The sequence below is a fragment of the Mustela putorius genome, unplaced genomic scaffold (genome assembly GCF_011764305.1).
Source record: "Mustela putorius furo isolate JIRA1106 unplaced genomic scaffold, ASM1176430v1.1 tig00003985_pilon_pilon_pilon, whole genome shotgun sequence".
In the NCBI taxonomy this organism is placed as follows: Eukaryota; Metazoa; Chordata; class Mammalia; order Carnivora; family Mustelidae; genus Mustela; species Mustela putorius.
The window spans coordinates 528,830-556,625 of NW_025422125.1; positions in this window are offsets into that span (position 1 = coordinate 528,830).

Genomic DNA, 27,796 nt, shown 5'->3' on the forward strand with positions numbered 1-27,796 from the left:
AGAGCCCAAAGAGTTGCCTTGACCTACAGTAAACCATGATAGCAAGTCTCCATCCAAGGACATTAATAGCAGACATACAAAGAAACTGAAACTAAGTTAACTGGTAAAAACTGTTCTCTTGAAATGCAAACATGCAAATCTGGAAGAGGAGTCTGATTACTCAAATACATACATACCAGTGTTAGAAATCAAGAATCTCTCTCTCTCTCTCTCTCTCTCTCTCACACACACACACACACACACACACACATAACCAAAGGGAACTAATAACATTCTGATGACTGATTCTCAAGAACTGGAGATCTGTGAACTGTCAAATATTTCATAATAATCCTCTTAAAGAAGTTTAGTGAATCACAAAACACACACACACACACACACCACACAGAGAAAAACAACTAAATAAAATTAGGAAACAATGCATAAACAAAATGGAAAGTTTGAAGAGAAAATAGCAACCATAAAAAAACCCTTCCCAGCAATCTAAGAATTGAAAAAATACTGTAACTGAACTGAATAATTCAATAACTTTTTAAAAAATATCTTATTTGTTTATTTTAAAGAGAGAGAGAGGGAGAGATATTATGAGCATGGGGCAGGGCAGAAGGATAAGCAGACTCCCTGATGAGAAGGGATCCCAATGCAGGACTTGATTCCAAGAATCTGAGATCATGACCTGAGCCGAAGGTAACCAACTGAACGACCCAGGTGTCCCTGCCTAAAACTAATGTAACACTATGTTAATTATACTGGAATTAAAAGTTTACAAATAAAATAAATGGAAGGAAACATTCTAACTAGAGCAATCAGGGAAGAAAAAAAACTGAATTTGTGAAAATTATAAAAGAAGCGACATTCTTTTTGCAGAAGATGTGATTTTATATAGAGAAATCTTAAAGACTCAAGCAAAAAAAGAAAAGATCTATCCTGCTTTGTCGAAGATTAGTTGACCATAGAGTTAAGAGACTATTTCTGGGCTCTCTATTCTGTTCCATTGATCTATGGGTCTGTTTTTATGCCATGCTGTCTTGATGATGACAGCTTTGTAATAGAGCTTGAAGTACGGGATTGTGATACCACCAACATTGGCTTTCTTTTTCAATATCCCTTTAGCTATTCGAGGTCTTTTCTGGTTCCATATAAATTTTAGAATTATTTGTTCCATTTCTTTGAAAAAGATGGATGGTACTTTGATAGGAATTGCATTAAATGTGTAGATTGCTTTAGGTAGCATAGACATTTTCACAATATTTATTCTTCCAATCCAGGAGCATGGAACATTTTTCCATTTCTTTGTGTCTTCCTCAATTTCTTTCATGAGTACTTTATAGTTTTCTGAGTATAGATTCTGTGTCTCTTTGGTTAGGTTTATTCCTAGGTATCTTATGGTTTTGGGTGCAAATGTAAATGGGATTGACTCCTTAATTTCCCTTTCTTCTGTCTTGCTGTTGGTGTAGAGAAATGCAACTGATTTCTGTGCATTGATTTTATATCTTGACACTTTACTGAATTCCTGTATAAGTTCTAGCAGTTTTGGAGTGGAGTCTTTTGGGTTTTCCACATATAGTATCATATCATCTGCGAAGAGTGATAATTTGACTTCTTCTTTGCCGATTTGGATGCCTTTAATTTCCTTTTGTTGTCTGATTGCTGAGGCTAGGACCTCTAGTACGATGTTGAATAGCAGTGGTGATAATGGACATCCCTGCCGTGTTCCTGACCTTAACGGAAAAGCTTTCAGTTTTTCTCCATTGAGAATGATATTTGTGGTGGGTTTTTCATAGATGGCTTTGATGATATTGAGGTATGTGCCCTCTATCCCTACACTTTGAAGAGTTTTGATCAGGAAGGGATGCTGTACTTTGTCAAATGCTTTTTCAGCATCTATTGAGAGTATCATATGGTTCTTGTTCTTTCTTTTATTGATGTGTTGTATCACATTGACTGATTTGCGGATGTTGAACCAACCTTGCAGCCCTGGAATAAATCCCACTTGGTCGTGGTGAATAATCTTTTTAATGTACTGTTGAATCCTATTGGCTAGTATTTTGTTGAGTATTTTCGCATCTGTGTTCATCAAGGATATTGGTCTATAGCTCTCTTTTTTGGTGGGATCCTTGTCTGGTTTTGGGATCAAGGTGATGCTGGCCTCATAAAATGAGTTTGAAAGTTTTCCTTCCATTTGTATTTTTTGGAACAGTTTTAGGAGAATAGGAATTAGTTCTTCTTTAAATGTTTGGTAGAATTCCCCCAGGAAGCCATCTGGCCCAGGGCTTTTGTTTGTTTGGAGATTTTTAATGACTGTTTCAATCTCCTTACTGGCTATGGGTCTGTTCAGGCTTTCTATTTCTTCCTGGTTCAGTTGTGGTAGTTTATATGTTTCTAGGAATGCATCCATTTCTTCCAGATTGTCAAATTTATTGCCGTAGAGTTGCTCATAGTATGTTCTTATAATAGTTTGTATTTCTTTGGTGTTAGTTGTGATCTCTTCTCTTTCATTCATGATTTTATTTATTTGGGTCCTTTCTCTTTTCTTTTTGATAAGTCGGGCCAGGGGTTTATCAATTTTATTAATTCTTTCAAAGAACCAGCTCCTAGTTTCGTTGATTTGTTCTATTGTTTTTTTGGTTTCTATTTTATTGATTTCTGCTCTGATTTTTATGATTTCTCTTCTCCTGCTAGGCTTAGGGTTTCTTTCTTGTTCTTTCTCCAGCTCCTTTAGGTGTAGGGTTAGATTGTGTACCTGAGACCTTTCTTGTTTCTTGAGAAAGGCTTGTACCGCTATATATTTTCCTCTCACGATGGCCTTTGTTGTGTCCCACAGATTTTGAACCGTTGTATTTTCATTATCATTTGTTTCCATGATTTTTTTCAATTCTTCTTTAATTTCCCGGTTGACCCATTCATTCTTTAGAAGGATGCTGTTTAGTCTCCAAGTATTTTGGTTCTTTTCAAACTTCCTATTGTGGTTGAGTTCTAGCTTTAGAGCATTGTGGTCTGAAAATATGCAGGGAATGATCCCAATCTTTTGATACCGGTTGAGTCCTGATTTAGGACCGAGGATGTGATCTATTCTGGAGAATGCTCCATGTGCACTAGAGAAGAATGTGTATTCTGTTGCTTTGGGATGAAATGTTCTGAATATATCTGTGATGTCCATCTGGTCCAGTGTGTTGTTTAAGGCCTTTATTTCCTTGCTGATCTTTTGCGTGGATGGAAAGAATGTCCAATGGAAAAAAGTCAGCCTCTTCAATAAATGGTGCTGGGAAAATTGGACAGCCACATGCAGAAAAATGAAATTGGACCATTTCCTTACACCACACACAAAAATAGACTCAAAATGGATGAAGGACCTCAATGTGCGAAAGGAATCCATCAAAATCCTTGAGGAGAACACAGGCAGCAACCTCTTTGACCTCAGCCGCAGCAACATCTTCCTAGGAACAACGCCAAAGGCAAGGGAAGCAAGGGAAAAAATGAACTACTGGGATTTCATCAAGATCAAAAGCTTTTGCACAGCAAAGGAAACAGTTAACAAAATCAAAAGACAACTGACAGAATGGGAGAAGATATTTGCAAACGACATATCAGATAAAGGACTAGTGTCCAGAATCTATAAAGAACTTAGCAAACTCAACACCCAAAGAACAAAGAATCCAATCAAGAAATGGGCAGAGGACATGAACAGACATTTCTGCAAAGAAGACATCCAGATGGCCAACAGACACATGAAAAAGTGCTCCATAACACTCGGCATCAGGGAAATACAAATCAAAACCACAATGCGATATCACCTCACACCAGTCAGAATGGCTAAAATCAACAAGTCAGGAAATGACAGATGCTGGCGAGGATGCGGAGAAAGGGGAACCCTCCTACACTGTTGGTGGGAATGCAAGCTGGTGCAACCTCTCTGGAAAACAGCATGGAGGTTCCTCAAAATGTTGAAAATAGAACTGCCCTATGACCCAGCAATTGCACTACTGGGTATTTACCCTAAAGATACAAACGTAGTGATCCAAAGGGGCACGTGTACTCGAATGTTTATAGCAGCAATGTCCACAATAGCCAAACTATGGAAAGAACCTAGATGTCCATCAACAGATGAATGGATCACGAAGATGTGGTATATATACACAATGGAATACTATGCAGCCATCAAAAGAAATGAAATCTTGCCATTTGCAACAACATGGATGGAACTAGATCGTATCATGCTTAGCGAAATAAGTCAAGCGGAGAAAGACAACTCTCATATGATCTCCCTGATATGAGGAAGTGGTGATGCAACATGGGGGCTTAAGTGGGTAGGAGAAGAATCAATGAAACAAGATGGGATTGGGAGGGAGACAAACCATAAGTGACTCTTAATCTCACAAAACAAACTGAGGGTTGCTGGGGGGAGGGGGTTTGGGCGAAGGGGGTGGTATTATGGACATTGGGGAGGGTATGTGTTTTGGTGAGTGCTGTGAAGTGTGTAAACCTGGTGATTCACAGACCTGTACCCCTGGGGATAAAAATATATGTTTATAAAAAATAAAAAATTATATTAAAAAAACAAAAAAAAGAAAAGATCTAATCAATGAATTCAATAAGGTTACAGGGTACAAAATTAACCTTCAAAAATCAGTGGTATTTCTTTTTTTTTAAACTAGTTTCCATACCTAGCATGGAGCACTATGTGGAGCTTAAACTCAAGACCTGAGCTGAAATCAAGAGTTGGACATTTAATCTACTGAGCCACCCAGGTGCATCTCAAGTCAGTAGCATTTCTATTTACCAACAACAATTTTTTTGTAAACTACATAAATAAAACCATCTAAGTTACAATAGCATCAAAACAATGAAATATTTGTAATAAATTTAACTGAGGTGAAATATTTCTGTTTTTAAAACTAAGTTTTAATGAAATAAATAAGTAAATGGAAAGATACCTTATGTTCATAAATGGGAAGAATTAATATTATAATTGAAATGCATGGAGTACTGGGTGTGGTACATAAATAATGAATCATGGAACACTGAAAAACTAAAAGTAAATTAAAAAATAAAAATAAAATAAAATGCCAATAATACCAAAAGCTATCTATAGGTTAAATGCAATCCCTAACGAGATTCATATTGTAATTTTGCAGAATCAGGAAAAAAAACTCCTAAAGTTTATATGGAACCATAAGAGACCCAGAAAAGCCAAGAAATATTAAGAAAGTACAACCAAGCAGGAGGCATTGCAAGTTTTTATTTCAAATATACTATTAACCTATAGTTATCAAAACTGTGTAATATTGGCATAAAAACTGACAAATAGATAAATGAAACAGAATTGAGATATCAGAAATAAACCAAAGTATATAATGTCAACCATTACTTGGCAAGAAAGTCAAGAATATTCATTGGAGAACAGAGAGTCTCTCCAATAAATGGTACTGGGATAACTGGATATTCATAAGTAAAAGAATGAAATTGGACCCATATCTTCTGTCACTCATAAATGTTAATGCACAAAGGATTAAAAACTTAAATATGAAACATGAATTTGTGAAACTCCTAGAAAAAAATGTAAGAATAAATCTTATTGACATAGGCCTTCATAATGATTTTTTTGATGTGACAAAGCACAAGAAACATAATTTTAAAAAAAGGTGGTACATCAAACAAAAAGCTTGTACATCAAAAGAAACCAAGAACAAAGTGAAAAGACAACCAATGAAATGAGAAAAAATATTTGCAAACCATGTATCTGATAAGGGGTTAATACCTAGAATATTATAAAACCCTCATATAACTCAATAGCAAAAACCAAAGAGCCTAATTAAAGAAAGACAAAGTGGCTGGATAGACATTTCTTCAAAGAAGATATACAAAAGACCAATAGGTACATAAAAAAAAAAAAAGCTCAATGTCATTAGTGATTAGGGAAATGCAAATTAAAATCACAATGAGGTACTGCTTCATTAGAATGAACTTTTTTAAAAAGATAAGATGTAACTAATGTTCGCATGGATGAAACAAGAAAGCCCTTGTAGGGGCGCCTGGGTGGCTCAGTGAGTTAAGCCTCTGCCTTTGGCTCAGGTCATGATCCCAGGGTCCTGGGAGTGAGCCCTGCATCAGGCTCTCTGCTCAGCGGGGTGCCTGCTTCCCTTCCTTTCTCTCTGCCTGCCTCTCTGCCTACTTGTGATCTCTGTCTGTCAAATGAATAAATAAAAAACAAATTAAAAAAAGAAAGCCCTTGTATACTGTTGCTATTGTAAATTAGTAAAGACACTATGTAAAATGGTGTAAAGAATTCTCAAAAACATGGAAAAAGAATTACCATATGATCAAAACAGTTCATTTCTGGGAATATATCTAAAAGAAATAAAAATACTAACTCAAACAGATATCTTTGCAGCAAAGGAGATAAGATGGCAGAGAAGTAGCAGGCTGAGATGACATCAGGTAGCAGGAAACCAGCTAGATAGCTTATCAAACCATTGCAAACACCTACAAATTGAACAGGAGGTGAAAGAGAAGAAGAGCAACAATTCTAGAAACAGAAAATTGACCACTTTCTAAAAGGTAGGACAGGCAGAGAAGTGAATCCAAAGTGACAGGAAGATAGACTGGGAGGGGGAGGGGCTGGCTCCCGACAAGAAGTGGAGCAAAGGAGCACAAAATCAGAACTTTTAAAAGTCTGCTCCAATGAGGGACATCACTCCAGAGCTAAACTGAGGTGAAGCCCACGTGGGGACAACAAGGCCTCAGGTCCCACTGGGTCACAGAAGGATAAGGGGTGTCTGAGTGTCACAGAGCTCACAGGTATTAGAGTGGGGAAGCTAGCTACAGAGACAGAGCTGAGGAGTGAGCTCTCAACTCAAGGTTACCTTGAACCGTAATCCATGGCACAGGCCACTGCTCTGTGAGTGGGGTCGCCACAAGATCCAGGGAGGCACCCCTTGGAAGAGCTCAGGGATCTGTGGGGTTTGGAGACTCCAGGCGGAGCTGTGTGCCAGAAACAGAGATGCTTGGTCACAGGCTGGGTGAGCTCGGAGCACAGCCTGAGGCCAGGGATATGGGAGTGATTGAGTGCTTTTCTCCAAGGGTGCACTGAGGAGTGGGGCCCCGAGCACTTGGCTCCTCCAGGCCAGAGATTGGGAGGCCACCATTTCCATTCCCATCCTCCAGAACTCTATGGAAAGCATTCAGGGAACAAAAGCTCCTGAAAGCAAACCCAAGCAGATTGTGTAGCCTGGCCCCTGGTAAGGGTGGTGCAATTCTGCCTCGGGCAAAGACACTTGAGAATCACTACAACAGGGCCCTCGGCCAGAGGATCAAAAAGAAATCCAGCCAAGACCAACTTCACTTACCAAGGAAAATAGAGGAATTCCAGAGGAGGAGAAAGCGAAGTATGGAATTCATGGCCTTCTCCCCATGATTCTTTAGTCTTGCAAAGTTAATTTTTTTAATTTTATTTTTTTCTTCTGCTAATTTTTTTTAAACTTTTACCCTTTCCTCTTTTAACATTTTTAAACTAGTTTGTCTTAACAATACCTTTCATTAAAACAAAATTTTTTGAACCTTCATAATTATAGTCATATTTTACCCTCCATTGTATCTGGTTTTTTTTTCATTTATTTATTTTTAGCATAACAGTATCATTATTTTTTCACCACACCCAGTGCTCCATGCAATCCCGTGCCCTCTATAATACCCACCACCTGGTACCCCGACCTCCCACCCTCCCGCCACTTCAAACCCCTCAGATTGTTTTTCAGAGTCCATAATCTCTCATGATTCACCTCCCCTTATAATTTACCCCAACCCCCTTCTCTCTAACTCCCCATGTCCTCCATGCTTTTTGATATGCTCCACAAATAAGTGAAACCATATGATAATTGACTCTCTCTGCTTGACTTATTTCACTCAGCATAATCTCTTCCACTCCCGTCCATGTTGCTACAAAAGTTGGGTATTCACTCTTTCTGATGGAGGCATAATACTCCATAGTGTATATGGACCACATCTTCCTATCCATTCATCCGTTGAAGGGCATCTTGGTTTTTTCCACAGTTTGGCGACCATGGCCATTGCTGCTATATACATTGGGGTACACATAGCCCTTCTTTTCACTACATCTGTATCTTTGGGGTAAATACCCAGGAGTGCAATGGCAGGTATCTAACTTTATTTTCTGTATACACATACAGTTTTTTCTTCTAAAAAAATTTGGAGTACAACTTCTTCTGGCAGATCAAAATATACCCTAAATCTAGCACCAGGCTTGCTCTAGTCTCCAGCCTGAGCAAATTCTCTCCACTTCCTTTTTCTTTATTCTCCCAACCAACTTATCTTATCAAATCCTTTTTTATAAAATTAAAAAAAACTTTTTCATCTATGTACTCACATTCCATCTCTTCATTGTATTTAACTTTATATATGTTTTCCTTCTTTAAAATTTTGGAAGGTAGTTTCTTCTAGAGACCAAAATACTCCCAAAATTAAGTGGGTGACCCTGTTCTAGTAACCAGTGTAATTATACATATAGACTTTTTCTTTTTTATATCTTTTCTTTATTCTCTTTTTAAAATTTTTTTTCTTCTGAATTTATTTTTGCCCTCTTTCTCCTCCCCACAATTTGGGGTCTCTTCTGATTTCGTTAAAGCACATTTTCCTGGGGTCTTTGCCACCCTTTAGTATTTTATTTGCTCCTTCAGATATTCTTATCTGGACAAAATGACAAGGCACAAAATCTCACCAAAAAAAAAAAAAAAAAAAGAAGAAGAACAAGAGGCAGTACTGAAGGCTAGGGACCTAATCAATGCAGACATTGGTAATATGTCAGATCTAGACTTCAGAATGAGGATTCTCAAGGTACTAGCCAGACTCAAAAAAAAGGCATGGAAGATATTAGAGAAACCTTGTCTGGAATAATAAAGGCCCTTTCTGGAGAAATAAAAGAATGAAAATGTAACCAAGTTGAAATCAAAAAAGCTATTAATGAGGTGCAATCGAAAATGGAGACTCTTACTGCAAGGAGAAATGAGGCAGAAGAAAGAATTAGTGATATAGAAGAACAAATGAGAGAGAATAAAGAAGCTGAGCAAAAGAGAGACAAACAACTACTGGGCCATGAGGGGAGAATTCGAGAGATAAGTGACACCATAAGACAAACATTAGAATAACTGGGATTCCAGAAGAAGAAGAAAGAGAGAGGGGAGCAGAAGGTATATTGGAGAGAATTATTGGAGAGAATTTCCCTAATATGGCAAAGGGAACAAGCATCAAAATCCAGGAGGTGCAGAGAATAACCCCCAAATCAATAAGAATAGTTACACACCCCATCATCTAATAATAAAATTTACAAGTCTTAGCAACAAATAGGAAATTCTGAAAGCAGTCCAGGAAAAGAAGTCTGTAACATACAATGGTAAAAATATTAGATTGGCAATAGACTTATCCACAGAGGCCTGGCAGGCCAGAAAGAACTGGCATGATATATTCAGAGCATTAATGAGAAAAACATGCAGCAAAGAATATTATATCCAGTTAGGCAATCATTGAAAACAAAAGGAGAGATAGAAAGTTTCCAGAAAAAACAAAAACTGAAAGGATTTGCAAACACCAAACCAGCTCTACAGGAAATATTGAAAGGGGTCCTCTAGAAAAAAAAGAGCCGAAAAGTAGCAGATCAGAAAGGAACAGAGACAACATAGAGTAGCAATCACCTTACAGACAATACAATGGCACTAAATTCTTATCTTTGAAGAGTTACGCTGAATGTAAATGGTCTCATTGCCCCAATCAAAAGACACAGGGTATCAGAACGAAGAGAAAAACAAAACCCATCAATATGCTATCTTCAAGAAACTCATTTTAGACTCAAGACACCTCCAGATTTAAAGTGGGGGGGGGCCATTTACCATGCTAATGGACATCAAAAGAAAGTTGGGTGGCAATCCTTATGTCAGATGAATTAGATTTTAAGTCAAAGACTATAATAAGATATAAGGAAGGACACTATATCATACTCAAAGGGTCTGTCCAACAAGAAGATCTAACAATTTTAAATATCTAAAGGATATTGTGAGCAGCCAACTATATAAGCCAATTAATAACAAAATCAAAAAATCACATTGACAATAATACAGTAATAGTAGGGGATTTTAACACTCCCCTCAGTGAAATGGACAGATCATCCAAGCAAAAGATCAACATGGAAATAAAGGCCTTAAATGACACACTGGACCAGATGGACATCACAGATATATTCAGAACATTTCATCCCAAAGCAACAGAATACACATTCTTCTCTAGTGCACAAGGAACATTCTCCAGGATAGATCACATCCTGGGTCATAAATCAGGTCTAAACTGGTATCAAAATATTGAGATCATTCAGACCACAATGATCTGAAGCTAGAACTCAATCACAAGAAGAAATTTAGAAAGAACCCAAATACTTGGAGACTAAATAGCATCCTTCTACAGAATGAATGGGTCAACAAGGAAATTAAAGAATAATTGAAAAAATTCATGGAAACAAATGATAAGGAAAACACAAAAGTTTAAAATCTGTAGGACACAGCAAAGGCAGTCATAAGAGGAAAATATATAGTGATAAAAGCCTTTCTCAAGAAACAAGAAAGGTCTCAAATACACAACCTAACCCTACAACTAAAGGAGCTGGAGAAAGAAAAACAAATAAAGCCTGAACCCAGCAGGAGATGAGAAATAATAAAGATCAGAGCAGAAATCAATGAAATAGAAACCAAAGAAATAAAAAAGAACAAATCAATGAAACTAGGAGCTGGTTTTTTGAACGAGTTAGTAAGATTGATAAACCCCTGGCCAGAATTACCAAAAAGAAAAGACAAAGGACCAAAATAAGTAAAAACATGAATGAAAGATGAGAGATCACAACTAACACCAAAGAAATACAATTATACAAACATTATGAGGAAACATACACCAACAAATTTGAGAATCTGGAAAAAATGAATGCGTTCCTAGAGACATATAAACTACCACAACTGAACCAGGAAGAAATAGAAAACCTGAACAGACCCATAACCAGTAAGGAGGTTGAAAGAGTCATCAAAAATTTCCAAACAAACAAAAGCCCAAGGCCAGATGGCTTCCCAGGGGAATTCTACCCTGCATCTAAAGATGAATTAATTCCTATCCTTCTGAAAATGTTCCAAAACATAGAAATGGAAGGAAAACTTCCAAACTCATTTTATGATGCCAGCATTGCCTTGATCCCAAAATCAGACAAGGATCCCATCAACAAAGAGAATTACAGACCAATATCCTTGATAAACACAGATGTGAAAATTCTCACCAAAATACTAGCCAATAGGATCCAACAGTACATTAAAAGGATTATTCACTACTACCAAGTGGGATTTATTCCAGGGCTGCAAGGTTGGTTCAACATCCATAAATCAATCAATGTGATAAAATACATTAATAAAAGAAAGAACAAGAACCATATGATACTCTCCATAGATGCTGAAAAAGCATTTGACAAAGTACAGCATCCCTTCCTGATCAAAACTCTTCAAAGTGTAGGGATAGAGGGCACACACCTCAATATTATCAAAGCCATCTATGAAAAACACACTGCAAATATCATTCTAGATATCATTCTAGATGGAGAAATACTGAGAGCTTTTCCGCTAAAGTCAGGAATATGGCAGGGATGTCCAGTATCACCACTGCTATTCAACATAGTACTAGAAGTCCTAGCGTCAGCAATCAGGCGACAAAAAGAAATTAAAGGCATCCAAATCAGCAAAGAAGAAGTCAAACTATCACTTTTTGCAGATGATATGATACTATATGTGGAAAACCCAAAAGGCTCCACTCCAAATCTGCTAGAACTTGTACCGGAATTCAGTAAAGTGTCAGGATATAAAATCAGTGCATAGAAATCAGTTGCATTTCTTTACACCAACAACAAGACAGAAGAAAGAAAAATTAAGGAGTCAATCCCATTTACAATTGCACCCAAAACCACAAGATACCTAGAAATAAACCTAAGCAAAGAGGCAAAGAATCTATACTCAGAAAACTATAAAGTACTCATGAAAGAAACTGAGGAAGACACAAAGAAATGGAAAAATGTTCCATGCTCCTGGATTGGAAGAACAAATATTGTGACAATGTTTATGCTACCTAAAGCAATCTACACATTTAATGCAATACCTATCAAAATCCCATCCATTTTTTTACAAAAAAATTGAACAAATAATCCTAAAATTTATAAGGAACCAGAAAAGACCTTGAATAGCCAATGGAATATTGAAAAGGAAAGCCAAAGTTGGTGACATCACAATTCCAGACTTCAAGCACTATTACAAAGCTGTCATCATCAAGATGGTACTGGTACATTGTACCAGTACTGGCACAAAAACAAACACATAGATCAATGGAACAGAATAGAGAGCCCAGAAATAGACCCTCAACTCTATGGTCAACTAATCTTCGACAAAGCAGGGAAGAATGTCCAATGGAAAAGAGACAGCATCTTCAACAAATGGTGTTGGGAAAATTGGACAGCCACATGCATAAACATGAAATTGGACCAATTCCTTACACCACACATGAAAATAGACTCAGAATGAATGAAGGACCTCAATGTGAGAAAGAAATCCATCAAAATCCTTGAGGAGAACACAGGCAGCAACCTCTTCGACCTCAGCCATAGCAACTTCTTCCTAGGAACATCGCCAAAGGTAAGGGAAGCAAGGGAAAAAACGAATTATTGGGACTTCATCAAAATCAAAACTTTTGCACAGCAAAGGAAACAGTTAACAAAACCAAAGGACAACTGAGAGAATGGGAGAAGATATTTGCAAACGACATATCAGATAAAGGGCTAGTATCCAAAAATGTATTAAGAGCTTAGCAAACTCAACACCCAAAGAACAAATAATCCAATCAAGAAATGGACAGAGAACATGAACAGACATTTCTGCTAAGAAGACATCCAGATGGCCAACAGACACATGAAAAAGTGCTCAACATCACTTGGTATCAGGGAAATACAAATCAAAACCACAATGAGATACCTCCTCACACCAGTCAGAATGGCTAAAATTAACAGGTCAGGAAATGACAGATGCTGGCGAGGATATGGAGAAAGGGGAACCTTCCTACACTGTTGGTGGGAATGCAAGCTAGTACAACTGCTCTGGAAAACAGCATGGATGTTCCTCAAAAAGTTGAAAATAGAGCTACCTGATGATCCAGCAATTGCAGTACTGGGTATTTACCCTAAAGATACAAGTGTAGTGATCCAAAGGAGCATGTGCACCCAAATGTTTATAGTAGCAATGTCCAAAATAACCAAACTATGGAACGAACCTAGATGTCCATAAACAAATGAATGGATAAAGAAGAAGTGGTGTGTGTGTGTGTGTGTGTGTGTGTGTGTGTGTATAATGCAGCCATCAAAAGAAATGAAATCTTGCTATTTACAATGATGTGCATGGGACTAGAGGATATTATGCTTAGCAAAGTAAGTCAATCGCAGAAAGACAACTATCATATGATCTCCCTGATATGAGGAAGGGGAGATGCAACGTGGGGGGTTTGGGGAGGTAGGAAAAGAATAAATGAAATGAGATGGGATTGGGAGGGAGACAAGCCATAAGATACTCTTAATCTCACAAAACAAACTGAGGGTTGCCAGTGGGGGGTCGGGGTAGGGTGGCAGTGTTATGAACATTGGGGAGGTTATGTGCTAAGGTGAGTGCTATGAAGTGTAAACCTGGCAATTCACAGACCTGTACCCCTATGGCTAATAATACATTACATGTTTAGAAAAAAATATTTTAAAAAAGATATCTTTTCCCACATTGGTTAAATGTACCCCACCTAAAGCACACGGTAATGACAACATCCCACTTATAGAAGAATCTGAAGCCTTTATTACATTGATAGTATTGGAAGCAGGAAAAAAAAAAAAGAATTAAACCCAGTTCATGTCCTGAATAGACTTACTCAAAATTTTACACTGCCAAGCTGGCAGTAGAAGAGACATGCCCATTTTCACACATAAATAGTATGTATATGTGTCTTCTGGTCTTCTACGTATTATACATGGCATTCAATCAAAATCTTCAAAATACATCAAAAAGCAAAAAAAAAAAATTATTGAGATAAAATGCAACCAACAAAACCAGACACAGAGATTACCAAGATGTTGGAACAATTAGAAAGAAATTTGAAGATAACTACTGTTAAAAGATCTAGTGGAAAATGGAAGTTTACAAATATGAATAAATAGCTAATTCAGCAGAGATATAAATACCATAAGGAATCACATGGGACTTTATCATAGGAAATATGTTTGCAAACATTGACTGCAACTATAAATCTTTCAGGAATGCATGGAGCAACTTACCTGAGGATATAAAAATATTAATAATAACAGATTGAAGGAGATAAGAAATACCTCTGACCTAGTGATGAGTATTTTTTTTTTAATTTGGTATTACCAGAGTTGTATTCAAAAGCAACCCCAAATCCAAAAGTATATACCAGGCACAGACAGGAAAATTTCCAAGTGAAGTTTTCCCTTATTATTCTGACAAGAGGAGAGAAAAGGACTACTACTAATAAGAGAGAGTTGGAGAAATTATCAGGCTGTTTTTCTTTCCTTTTTTTTTTTTATATCTTCTGTCCTATCCCAGGCCTCCATGTAACAGTACAGTAGACACACTGAGAAGCAGTGGCTAAGCAAGTACTTAGAACTTTGAAGTAGGAGAACATTCTTTCCTTCCTTCCTCCCTTCTTCCTCTTTCTTTCTTTCTTTCTTTCTTTCTTTCTTTCTTTCTTTCTTTCTTTCTTCTTTCTTTTCTTTTTTTTTAGAACCATTCTTTCTGACCAGAAAAGCTATGATCCTAAGATCATTGGGAATATGCCCATTGCCTTTTTTCTTTCTCTGTCGTCCCTCTGCTTGTACCTAAATACACAAAAAGTCCCAGGAAGAATATGAGAAGGGCTTGAGGCAGTCAGATGGAAATATTAAGAGAATTTACTGAGAGGAGGGAGATAAAGAGGCAATCCCATACATCTGTGTATGAACTCTAGGATTCATGCTGGAATGATTCAAATATAATTTCAAAAACTTTACAAACTGAACTGACACTGGAACCACAGCACACAGAATATAGGTTGGAATTTGTAGCTGAACATAGCACAATGAGTTGACTGTTTAAAGAATTATGAAAAATCAGTGTTCTCCTTAGAATGGGGGGGGGAAGCCCTCATAGTTTTATGACATAATATTCAAAATTTCCAGGATACAATAAAAATCATTTGACACTAAACAAGTAGGAAAAATTCAACTCATAAAGTAATAAATAATTAGCAAATGCCAATACTGATATAACTGTTGGAATTATCAGGCAAAACTGTAAAGCAACTAGGGGCACCTGGGTGGCTCAGTCTGTTAAGCAGCTGACTCTTGATTTTCACTCAGATCATGATCTCAGGGTCCTGGGTCAGCTCCTGTCAACATAGGACTCCATGCTCAGTGGGGAGTCTGCTTCTCTCTCTCTCTCTCTCTCTCTCTCTCTCTTGCTCTCTCACTCTCTCACTCTCTTTCTCTCCCTCCCGCCTCTCTATCCTTCTACCCCTTCCCCAATTCATGCTCTCTCTCTAAAATAAATAAATAAAACTTTTTAAAAAAAATCTTTAAAAGAACTAACTAAATACAGCATTGATTGCTCTAAGAAGTAAAGGTGAACACTCATGAAAGGAATGAAAATATATGAAGGCTCAGCAATATAGAAAATGTAGATAAGAACACATGGAAATTTTGTAATTGAACAACAAACTAAAAAAATACAAATGAGGGGCACCTGGGTGGCTCAGTGGGTTAAAGCCTCTGCTTTCGGCTCATGTCATTGATTCCAGGGTCCTGGGATCGAGCCCCACATCGGGCTCTCTGCTCAGTGGGGAGCCTGCTTCCTCCTCTCTCTCTCTGCCTGCCTCTGCCTACTTGTGATCTCTGTCTTTCAAATAAATAATTTTAAAAAAAATACAAATGAAATCATAGAATGGAGATAAGAAGAGAGTCAGCAAACTTAAAGTTACAGCTAATGACACCAAAGTTGAGTTCTTTGAAAAGATTAATAAAATAACAGTGTGGTACTGGTGAAAGAATAGATATATAGATCAATAGACAAGTGTTCAGTCCAAAAATAGACCCAAGTATGTAAGGCCAATTGATGTCTGTGAGTGTGTGTGTGTGTGTGTGTGTGTGCGTGTGTGTGTTTAATTTTATTAGGATCAAATAGACATCTGTATGCCTGCCTCTTCCAGATTTGATTCAGTAGATGTGTGTTGGGGTTGGGAAGTTTTATTTTGAAGTCTTTGAATGAGACCCCTCACTCCCGCCCTCACTGAGAACCATTGAGAGAAACTGCCAAAGATGACTAAAAGCCAGAAGCATTTTACAATAGCATGTTTGGGAAACATATAAATGGGAAAAAGGATGACATTTGACATTAATGTGAGACACTCATTCTTTTAGAGTATAAGTTATGGTAAAGGAGTGAAATTGGTCTGAGTTTGAGATACATGGAATTTAAACTGGTAAGAGAATTTGGTATAGCATTTTGAATTATCTCACAGGTCAGGTGATGGGATTTTGCATTTATTCTGTAGGCATCAAGGAACCACTGGAAATTTTGGAGTAAGGATATAGTGGATCCCATTTGTTTATTAATTAATTTAATAAACATTTACTCATTACCTGCAGAGTATGGCAGTGTGAGCTAGGTACAGTGTTACAATGCTAACACAGTACAGAGAATGGAGTGGAAGCAGGAAAGTCTGTAAAACTCACTTAGATGTGACTGAAATAGTCCTGGAATGAGATACTGTGTATAAAAGGGGGCAAATACAAAGGCTTAAATTAAGGTAGTAGAAGTGGGAGGGAGAGGAGAATCTGGATTAGAGACAGCCAGAAAATTAAATACAGTGGGCCTGAAGAACTACCATGGAGGGAGAGAAAAGGGGAATTAAAGAAGATATCAAGATTCCAATTGAGCATCCTGGAGAGACAATGGTGCTAAAGGAGTTGAGGAGAGAGAGAAATATCAGTAATTTCCATTGTGAAACTCTTTTATGTACTTAGCTTCCTCAGCGATGGAGCTGATATTCAACTGATCTGTATCTGTATGACCAGGGTTTTTCAACTTCGACAATATTGACATTTTGAGCCAGATAATTCCTTATTGGGTGTATGGTGGGGCGGGGAGATGGTTGTTTTGTGTATTGTTGGTTGTTTAGCAGTATCACTGACCTCTTCTTACTAGATACCAGTAACATTTCCCTAGTCACAACAATAAAAATTGTCTCTAGGTTGCCAAATATTCCCTGGGGAATAAAGTCATCCTCAGTTTAGAACAACTGTTGTATGCCCATATTAATTGCTAAAACTTTAAAACACCTTAATGCTAGTTGGTAAATAGCCACCTTATATCTCTCAAAACTATTCCCCATTGCCGTGATTTCCTTAATACCTCCTTTAGCTCTTCTCACTATCAAGTATTGCCTGACACAGGAGTGGGCCACTAGGACCTTGCTCCAGTGTCATGGGCCTGTGTCCTTCCCCACTAATCATTGTTTTTGTTATATTGTTTGTCAATATTTTTAATATTACTTCTGAACATCCTCAAAGAAACCCAGTTTTTAAATAACTTCCTTTATCTCCATCTATGAATCTTAGCTTTCTTAGCATTCCCAACCCCCCAAATTATTTTCCCTTACATTAGCATTAATGCATTCCAGATATTTGTAGAGGACTGCATGACCTATTCTCTGTGTCTTATTAGCAAATGTGTCTGGAAAAACAGCTCCTTTAATATTTTTCTGTCAATCAGATCTTCCTACTTCTTCAGTCACATCTATAGCTTCTCTCTATGCCTGTGTCCCTCATCATTCAGAACCTCTAATGGCCTCACACTGACTCAGACATCCTAGGTGTTATCTCATCAAAGTCACGTAGTTCCATAACACCGTGTCTCTCAGAACACTCCTGGAAATAAATTTGGCCCCTTTCAATTACATTATCATATTTCAAAACCATATCTAATGTGAGAAAAGCTCATCCCCACACACATTCCAATGCCACAGAGAACCACATGTTCACATGTCTGAGGCCAAAAATAATATATGATGGTGGGCAATGGTAACCTTTCCAGGAAGTATTCCCAAAGTGACTGGTAAAGAGCTACTTTCTCTTATCTTGCCCTGCCTGGAAGTCAAGTGCAATATAGTTTTCTTCTCAGTCTTCCATTCCTTCTATAGTTCTCAGCACGCACGTGCGCATGCACACACACACACACACACACACACACACACTCCTAAAATGTGCTTATTCTGATTGCTCATAAGATAAATACATCCCTATTCAGGAATTTTCTTTTTATTAGGACTTACCTAAGTATGTCTTAATTTTTTCCCTTAAACTATAAGGACGGGTATCTAATATGTATGCTAGTAATTGTAGACCAACAGTAAGAACTCACTGTGTTCATGAATGTGAATCTTTAAAGGAAGAGGAAAACATAGATTCTGCTAATATTCTACAACATTAATACAGTCAATAAAAGTTTTAAAGGGGAAGGTTGTTATAGTCAAAAAAATCCTTGTGGCCTGATGTTTGTGGGTGCTTGTTTACAAGATTGGAAGATGATGATACAATAACACATAGGATACATAAATGCCATGGCATTGCCCCCAAATAAAAAAAATGCTATCATGCAACCATAAAAGTGATGGTTATGAAGATTACATGAAACACAAAAATGCTATGAGATATTGGCAAGTAAGAAAAAAAAGGTGTATGAAAAGTTTTATTTTGTTTTGTTTTGTTTTATTTCTTAAATCTACACATAGCAATGTCTCTCAAAAACCTAAGTCAAAATCCCAGCAATGTTAAAGGGAGAGTACTGGCAGTGTGGGTAAATTTTCTTTTCCCTATGTAGCCAGTTTCAAATAGTTCTTATATTATTGTCATGATAAATGATGCTAAATTTGCAAATTTATAAAATGGGATAAGAACTCTCTCCAAAGATGTATTTGACAAATATTTATTGAGGTGCCTGGCTCACTCAGTCAGTGAAGCATGCAACTCTTGGTCTTAGTTTTGTAAGTTTGAGCCCCATGTTGGGTGTGGATATTATTTAAAAATTTAAAAAAAAAAAACTTAAAAAAAAACAAATATTTATTGGACATCTACAATATGTCATGAATCTATTAAGCACAAGATCACGAGGAAGAAGTATCACAATAACCTATCAAGAGTAGTAAAATTGTATCATTTTTTGAGAATCTTAAAGAATAAGGCATACCACTATCTTCTTAGCTGGTTTTGATTTAAACAGCTGGATTATATAACCTCTGACATTACTCCCAGTTCTTTGGGTCTCCAAACAAATAGTAGGATCTAAGTTTAATAAACTACCACAGAAAACCAGGACAGTTCTTTGGTTCAGAGATGGCCAGAAACTTGAAATCAGTCAACAACAGATCATTTTTTTCTTTTTTTTATCTATGAAATATAAAAGTTGGAATATGTGTTCTGTAAAAGCCATCCAGCCCCTATCAATCATATCAGTCTCAAAGAACAAAAACAAAAACAAAACACAGAAAGACAAAAGTGTATGAGAATAAACCACAAATACATAGAACTTTGGGAATGAGGGTAACTCCATTGAGAGGCTGCTTAGATAACCTTTTTTTTTTTTTTTGAAGTTTCTATTTAAATTCCAGTTAGTTAACATGCAGTATAATATTAGTTTGGGGTGTACAATATAGTGGTTCAACACTTCTGTATGACACCTGGTGCTCATCACAACAAGTGCACTCCTTAAATCCCATCTCCAATGTAACCCATCTCCCCATCTACTTCCCCTGGTAACCATCAGGTTGTTCTCTATAGTTAAGAGTTTGTTTCATGGTTTGCCTGTCTTTTTTTTCCTTTTAATGCATTTATTTTGTTTCTTAAATTCCACATATAAGTGAAGTCATATGGTATTTGTCTTTCTTTGATTGACTTCTTTTACTTAGCCTAAAAAACTTCAGCTCCACCCATGCCATTGCAAGTGGCAAGACTTTATTCCTTTTTTAATGGCTGAATATATTATTATCGTTAACATTAATAATAATAGATATGGATATATAGATATATCACATCTTTAGCCATTCATCAGTGGATGGACACTTGGGCTATTTCTATAATTTGTCCATTATACGTAATGTTGCTATAAACATTGGAGTACATGTATCCCTTTGAATTAGTATTTTTTTGTATTCTTTGTGTAAATACCTAATAGTGCAATTGTTGGTCATAGGGTAGCTTTATTTTTAACTTTTTGAGGAACCTCCATACTGTTTTCCAAAGTAAAGTGGTTTCACCAGTATGCATTCCTAGCAACAGTGCACAAGTGTTCCTTTTTTCTCTGCACCCTCACCAACACCTGCTCTTTTTGTGTTGCTGATTTTAGCCATTCTGACTGGTGTGAGGTGATATCTCATTGTACTTTTGATTTGTGTTTCCCTTATGATGAGCAATGTTGAGCATCTTTTCATGTGTCTATTGGCCATCTGGATGTCTTCTTTGTAAAAATGTCTATTCATAATTTCTGGCCATTTTTAAATTAGATTGTTGTATACAACTAATGAATCACTCAATTCTATCTCTGAATTAAATAATACAGTATATGCTAATCGAATTTAAATAAAAAAAATTTTTAAATTAATATAACTTAATTTTAAAAATAGATTATTCATTTGAGGGGTGTCAAATTTTGTAAGTTCTTTTTATATTTGGGATACCAACCCTTTATCAGATATGTCATTTGTAAATATCTTTTGCCATTCAGTAGGTTACCTTTTAGTTTGTTGCCAAAAGATGCAGAAAAAATACAATATCCATTCATGATAAAATCCCCCAATAAAGTAAGTTTAGGGAGAACATACATCAATATCATAAAAGAAATTATAGAAAAAAATACCACAGCCAATATCATTCTCAATAGGAAAAGACTGGGAGATTTTCATCTGCAGTCAGGCATAAAACAGGAATATCCATTCACACCATGGTTATTAACATAGAACTGGAAGTCCTAGCCACAATAATCAAATGAAAAGAAATATAAGACATTCAAATAAACAAGAAAGAAGTACAACTTACACTAGTTTGCAGAAGATAGGATACTCTAGGTAGAAAACCCAAAAAACACTACTGAAAAATTGGTAGAACTGATAGACAAATTCAATAATGTTGCAGGAAACAAATTCCACTTACAGAAGTCATATGACATTTAACATGTGAGATTTTATGGTCACCCTTGAGTTGATTAAACTGGGGGTTTTGATAATGGTATAGGATGGGGACTACTCTCTGTTCTCTACTAAGCTTTATGGCTGAACATGCTGAATTTCTCAAGTGTTAGGGTATCATCCAGGATACCCTAACAGATCTAACAGATCTAACAGATCTCATAGAAGCATAAAATAATACAGTAGAAATAGTAGCTATCAGTTTTTTTAATGCAATAGGAATAGTACTATATATTATTTGATCAGACTAAATAATATTTTTTAAAGAAGATTGTATTTATTTATTTGACAGAGATCATAAGTAGGCAGAGAGAGAGAGAGGGAAAGAAGCAGGTTCTCTGCTGAGCAGAGAGCCTGATGTGGGACTTGATCCCAGTACCCTGAGATCATGACCTGAGCTGAAGGCAGAGGCTTAACCACTGAGTCACCCAGGTGCCCCTAAATAATATTTTTATAGAACCTTACAGCTGAATCATTTGCTGGAACACCTTCTTCCCCTTCTCTTGCTAACTCCTATTCACATATAAAATTTGTCTGAGGCACCATCTCTTCCACTGAGGCTTCCTTAATACTACCTATGCTGGTCAGGGCCCTTCTAGCCTCTTTACGTATTTCTGTTATAGCACTAATCCCCATCTCTTGTCATTATTCATTTGTTTGCCTCATCCACTAGATCTTATATTTCTCATAGATAATATGTCTTATGTATTTTATGATTTTTATTAGTTTCAGAAGTAGAACTTAGTGATTGATCAGTGCATAAGGCATTCAGTGCTGAGGTGGAAGAGCAATATGGTGGAGAAGTAGGAGAACCTGTTTCAACCAGTCCCCTAAAGTAAGCTAAATATATACCAGAACACTCTGAAAACCCATGAAATCAACCTGAGATGTACGATTATATACTTCTGGATCTCGACCAGGTCAGAAGACATCAGTGGAGAGGGAGCACTTGCCTGGATCATGATATATTCAGCTATATATTGTTGATATAGATATCAGTTGATATATTCAGCCATACAATCCCTCAACCACCTATTAACAAAATGACTAAGAGGAGGGACAACAAACAGAGCAAAAACTGAGACTGTGCCCTCTGCCACAGAACTATTGGATATGGACATAAATAGTATGTCAGAAAGGGAATTCAGGGTAACAATTATCCAGGCAATGGCAATGTTGGAGAAAACCATTAGTTACAACATAGAATCTCTAAGGATGGAAGTAAGATGCAATCTGGCAGAAGTTAAAAACACTATCAATGAAGGGGGAGAGAAGATGGCGGGGAAGTAGGAGGAGGCGCCCTTTCAACCTGTACCCTAAAGTGAGCTGATTACCTTCCAAAGAACTCCGATCACCCACGAAATCAGCCTGAGATCAGAATTATACACGTCTGGATCTCTACGGGAGCAGAAGATGCTAGTGGGCAGCTAAAGTGGAGTGGGAAAGTCAGACTGATATCGGAAGATAAACAAAAGGGGGAGGGAGCCACCAGAGGCGACCCATTGCAAAGTAATATCCCAATACGAAGTGCCCTGCATCTGGGAGTGTGGTAGAAAGTACTCAAAAAGAGCAAAGGATCACCGGGGAAAATTGTGGGAATTGGGGTGTAAGGGTCAGGGGCTTAAGTCCCCAGACCCAGGACAGCCACCCTTGATGCAGAGCCAGAGACAGTAAGGCAGAGAAACCAGGTCTTGGTCCCTGAACCACCAGCGCGCCTGAGAGCGCATGGCCCCAGCTCCCTTAAGGGGCTGGGAGCCTCCCCAGCCAACAGAAGCACAGCCTTTTTGCAGTCCCATGGGGACTGCACTGCCTTGCCATCAGAGTCTGAGTCTTGCCCCACACCCTCCCCTGAGAGAGGGGCGCACAGGTGCCAGCCCGGTGCTCTCAGACCCAGAAAGACCAGACATTCCCAGCTTGGGTCAACGGGAAAATCTCAGTGTGTGATCGCTGCTTGGAACTTCTCTGGCAGTCTGGAACTGCCCAGACAGCCGTCACTGCCCTGGTTTTGGGTACAAACAAAAAATCCTGAGTCCACAGGGACCGCGACTGGGAACCTGCTCTGCCAGCAGCCATAGGGAGATTTATTTGGGCTCTGCAGCCAGGCTGAGGCTTCTCTCTGAGAGGGAGGTCAGGGTGCAGTTTGCTTTCCTCTAAACCTACAAAAACCATCAAAAGCGGTCAAGGCGAGAGAGAAAAACAAAAGTGAACAAATATAAAACCTCCAGAGAACAAAAGCCTGAAAAAACCAGTTTCCTCAGAGCCCACCCCCTTGAGGGGGGTGGAAGGACTTAACTCAGAGAACATCACTGACTGAAAACCCACATGGCAGGCCCCTCCCCCAGAAAACCAACCAGGAAAGGAAAAAAAGGACAAGAGAACAACCACCACTACTTCATAGGACAATTTTTATTATTAATTCGTTCCCACTGTTCTGGCTCATTTTTTTATATACATAATTTTTTAATATTATATAGATAATTTTTAACCTATTTACCATCACAGTGAGATGTCCAGTACATCAAATTCCATAATAACCTTCTAACCTGAACTTTTTGATACATACAACTGTGTTTCTCTTTTGCATTTCTATGTTTTTATTTCTTTTTTTTAAATTTTAGTTTAGTTTAGTCTAGTTTATTCCTTTTTTAAATTTTTATTTTCTAATATTCATATAGAGTAAAACTTCAAGATAATCCCCTTTCCCCAATCAATGCCACCCCTATAGGTAAACCAATTCCTAATCCCCCTTTATCTTAGGGAAGTTGAGTCCTTTAACAAAGATATCAAGATACATCCAGGAAGAATCAAAACAACCTTCCTCACCCACACTGAGAATTCACAACCACTCTCCCATCGTTTTCTTCCACCAGTAGTTCTGTGTTTTTGTATTTGTCCTGATAGTATATAAATCTTGAACTCAAGGTTCTTTTTGATGAGGTTCTTCCTTTATTTGCATATATATATATATGCAAATATATACGCATATATATATATAATTTATTTCTCTTGTCATATACTTTTATCACTCTTTTTGTTTGTCTCTGTTTGTATACATCATAAATATTAGCTTGGGGCCCATTTGGGCTGAACCTTCTCTTTTATCTCACCTTTCATTCCATCTCTCTCTCTCTCTTTTATTCTTTTCCTTTTCTTTTTCCTCTCATTTGAGTGGGGAAACCTGGTTGCTCAGAAGCATTCCAGGGTGCACCCTGACTGCACCACAGTTGATACATCCAGCTACACCCATTCAGCCATCTCTCACCAAAATGACTAGGAGGAGGAATGCCCAACAGAAGAAAAATACAGAGGATGGGCCTTCTGCAACAGAGCTAATGGAGATCCACATAGACAATATGTCGGAAAGAGAATTCAGGCTAACAATTATCCAATCAATAGCTAGGTTGGAGAAAGCCATGGGTGACCAAACGGAATTGATTAGGGCTGAACTGAAAACGACCAGAGATCATGTTTTCAATGTTAGGGAAGAGCTGAAAGCTACCAGGGATGAGCTTCACTATGCTCTCAATGAGTTCCAATCTAATCTAAATTCTATCAAAGCTAGAGTAACTGAGACAGAAGATAGAATTAGTAATCTGGAGGACAAACAGATAGAGAGAAAGGATCAGGAGGAAGCCTGGAACAAACAGCTTAGAAGCCACAAAAACAGAATCAGGAAAATAAATGATGCCATGAAACATTCCAACATCAGAATTATTGGAATCCCTGAAGGGGAGGAGAAAGAAAGAAGTCTAGAAGATAGAGTGGAACAAGTTCTTCATGAAAATTTTCCAAATCTCATGAATGGAACCAATGTTCATGTACTGGAGGCCGAATGGTTTCCCCCCAAGATTACAGATTATCGAAAGTCCTCAAGACACCTAATAGTAATAATGAAGAATTATAATTGTAGGCAGAACCTCTTGAAAGCAGCTAGGACAAAGATCCTTACGTACAGAGGAAAGCCCATCAGAGTAATGTCAGACCTGTCCACAAAGACCTCGCAAGCCAGAAAGGACTGGCAAGATATATTCAGGGCACTGAATGAGAAGAACGTGCAGCCAGGAATACTTTATCCAGCAAGACTGACATTCAAAATGAATGGAGAGATAAAGAGTTTCCAAGACCGGCAAGGCTTAAAAGACTATGCAACCACCAAGCCGATACTGCAGGAAATATTAAGGGGGGTTCTATAAAAGAAGAAAAAGCCCAAGAATAGCATTGAGCAGAAATATAGAGACAATCTAGAGAAAGAAAGACTCCAAAGGTAAAAAGATGTCAATAAAAACGTATCTATCAATAATCACCCTCAATGTGAATGGCCTAAATGCGCCCATAAAGTGGCACAGGGTTGCAGATTGGATAAAAGGACAGGACCCATCCATATGTTGTCTACAAGAGACCCATTTTGAACCTAAAGATATACCCAGACTGAAAGTGAAGGGATGGAGAAGCATCTTTCATGCCAAAGGGCCTCAAAAGAAGGCCAGGGTAGCGATTCTCATATCAGACAAATTAGATTTTAAACTAAAGACTCTAGTCAGAGATACAGAAGGATACTACATCATTCCTAAAGGGACTATCCACCAAGATGATCTAACAATTGTACATATCTATGCCCCCAATATGGGAGCAGCCAATTACATAAGAAATCTGTTAATCGAGATAAAGAGTCATATTAATATAAGTACACTAATCGTTGGAGATCTTAACACGCCTCTCTCAGAAATAGATCATCAAAGAAGAAAATCAATAAAGAAACAAGAGCATTGAATGACACATTGGACCAGATGGACCTCATAGATATATACAGAACATTCCACCCTAAAACAACAGAATACTCATTCTTCTCAAGTGCACATGGAACCTTCTCCAGAATAGACCACATACTGGGTCACAAATCAGGACTCAACCAATACCAAAAGACTGAGATTACTCCCTGCACATTCTCAGATCACAATGCATTGAAACTAAGCTCAATCACAAGGAAAATTTCGAAAGGAACTCAACACCTGCAAGCTAAAGACCACCTTTCTTAAGAATGCTTGGATCAATCAGGAGATCAAAGAAGAACTGAAACAATTCATGGAAACCAATGAGAATGAAGACACTTCAGTCCAAAACCTACGGGATACAGCAAAGGTGGTCCTAAGGGGGAGATACATAGCCATCCAAGCCTCCCTCAAAAAAAAAAAAAAGAAAAATCCAGAATACACCAGCTGTCTCTAACCTTAAAGAACTGGAGAATCAACAACAAATCAAACCAACTCCACACATAAGAAGGGAAATAATCAAGATTAGAGCTGAGATCAATGAGGTAGAAACCAGAGATATAGTAGAACATATAAATGAAACTAGAAGTTGGTTTTTTGAAAGAATCAATAAGATCGATAAAGCACTGCCCACACTAATCCAAAAGAATAGAGAGAAAGCCCAAATTCATAAAATTATGAATGAAAAGGGAGAAATGACAACTAACACCAAGGAAAGACCCACAGAAAATATCATCCTCAATGGCAAAAAGCTTTCAGCCTTCCTGTTCAGATCAGGAACAGAACAAGGATGCCCACTCTCACCAGTCTTGTTCAACATTGTATTAGAAGTCCTAGCAACAGCAATCAGACAACAAAGAGAAATAAAAGGTATCCAAATTGGCAATGAAGAAGTCAAACTCTCTCTCTTCGCAGATGACATGCTTCTTTATATGGAAAACCCAAAAGACCTCACCCCCAAACAACTAGAACTCAAACAGCAATTCAGCAACGTGGCAGGATCCAAAGTCAATGTACAGAAATCAGTGGCTTTCTTATACAATGAAAATATAACAATGAAAATACAGAAAGGGAAATTAGAGAATTGATTCCATTTACTATAGCACCAAGACCAGAAGATACCTGGGAATAAACCTAACCAAAGAGGTAAAGGATCTGTACTCAAGGAACTATAGAACACTCATGAAAGAAATTGAAGAAGACACAAAAAGACCGGAAATCATTCCATGCTCTTGGATCAGAAGAGTAAATATTGTTAAAATGTCTATACTGCCTAGAGCAATCTATGCTTTCAATGCCATTCCGATCAAAATTCCACTGGTATTTTTCAAAGAGCTGGAATAAATAATCCTAAAACTTGTATGGAACCAGAAGAGACCCTGAATCACTAAGGAAATGTTGAAAAACAAAAATAAAACACAGGGCATCACGTTACATGATTTCAAACTTTACTACAAAGCTGTGATCACCAAGAAAGCATGGTACTGGCATATAAACAGACACAAAGATTAGTGGAACAGAGCTGAGTGCCCAGATATGGACCCTCAACTCTATGGGCAAATAGTCTTCGACAAAACAGGAAAAAATATACAGTGGAAAAAAGACAGTCTCTTCAATAAATGGTGCTGGGAAAAGTGGGCAGCTATATGTAGAAGAATGAAACTCGACCATTCTCTTACACT